Source organism: Capricornis sumatraensis, chromosome 17 (assembly GCF_032405125.1).
Source record: "Capricornis sumatraensis isolate serow.1 chromosome 17, serow.2, whole genome shotgun sequence".
Classification (NCBI taxonomy): Eukaryota; Metazoa; Chordata; class Mammalia; order Artiodactyla; family Bovidae; genus Capricornis; species Capricornis sumatraensis.
The window spans coordinates 71,303,733-71,305,354 of record NC_091085.1 but is presented as its reverse complement, the minus strand read 5'-3'; positions in this window follow the sequence as shown (position 1 = coordinate 71,305,354).

The following is a 1,622-nucleotide window of genomic DNA, read 5'->3' as shown; positions in this document are numbered from 1 at the left end:
GTAGCCACTGCTTTTGTTGTTATTGAAATGTCTTTTAAGGTCACTGTCTCATCTGAGTATAACAACCAGCATATGAGTTTGATCGCATAACTACAGATGGGGAAACAGGCAGAGGGTGGGGCAGACGGTTTGCCCGTGGCCACACACATTTTCACTAAGGACGCTGCTCTGTCCCCAGATCCACTCAGGCTTCTCTAGCGGAGCTCTTGAGACTGAGTCCCGAGCTCTGCAGACCAGACTCCCATCACACAGACCCTGCTGCCAGATGGAAGACCTGGATCCAGATCTGCCGCTCCCCAGCTGTGAGTGGAGCGGGGCGCTTCACCTCTGCTCCCCGGCCGTGAAATAGGGTGAAGCAGGCAGTCACCCGGGAGTCAGGAGCAGACTCGGGTGTGAGTGCCCTGGGTTTGGTCCCCAGCTGCAGGACCTTGCACAAGCAGGTTTCTCTGAGCCTCGGTTCCTCATCTATAAAGTGGGAAATCACCAGCAACCTTGCGGGGTGGTGCTGAGGATTCCATAAGTTTATGTTGGAAAGCCCCTCAACCCAGGGCCAGGTCCATGAAGAAGTGGATACTATTAGTATAAGTCGGAGAAGGTCCCGTTTGCCATCATCATATTTGCAAAGGATCTTGGAAGATGAGAAGCTGGCCTGAGGAACAGGAGGATCTGCGCGGTCACCTTTTCCCCAACCTGCTAAAGGTCGGGGCTTCCCTGGTGGCTCAGCAGTAAAGAATACAAGACAAGAAATGCAGGTTCGACCCCTGGGTTGGGAAGATCCCCTGGGGAAGGAAATGGCAACTCACTCCAGTGTTCTTGCCAGGGAAATCCCATGGACAGGGGAGCCTGGCGACTACAGTCCATGGCGTTGCAGAGTTGGCATGACCTGGTGACTAGACAACAGGGAAGGTTTATGACCGGCGGGAAAGGGAGAGCTACCACCACGAACCGTCTGGGCTGTGGAAAAGGAAAGAAATGGGAGATTCCTTGATTTCTGCAACAGCCCACGGGTCTGAGGGATGCTCACTGCCGTGCTGGGGAGTGATGTGCTGGGAGGGACCAGCGCGCTTGCAGGGTCTCTGAGTCAGAAGCCATCCTGACAGAGGGCAAACATCCTAATGGCTACAGCTCCCTGAGTCCCAGGCCTGTCCCACCTGCATCCAGCAGCTTTTTATTGAACACTGGGGTGAACCAGGCCCAGTGGACACACACACACACACACACACACACACACACACACACACACACAGAGGAATATTATTCAGCCATAAAAAAGAATGAAATCTTGCCACAGTGCAGGTGGATCTCAAGGGCATTATGCTGAGTGACCTGTCAGACAGAGGTAGACAAATACCATAGACCTCACTTATATTTGGAATCTAAAAAAAAAAAAAAGGAAAAAAACCCCACTAAGCTCATAGATACAGAGAACAGGTTGGTGATGGCCAGACTCAGGGGATGCGGGGGTAGAAGAAATTAGCGAAGGGGGTCACAAGTAAAGACTTCCAGTTATGGAATAAATAAGTCCTGGGGGTGTAATGTACAGCATGCTGACTACGGTTAATACACCTGTATTGCATATGTGAAAGTTGTTGGGAGGATAGATCTTTAAAGTTCTTATTACA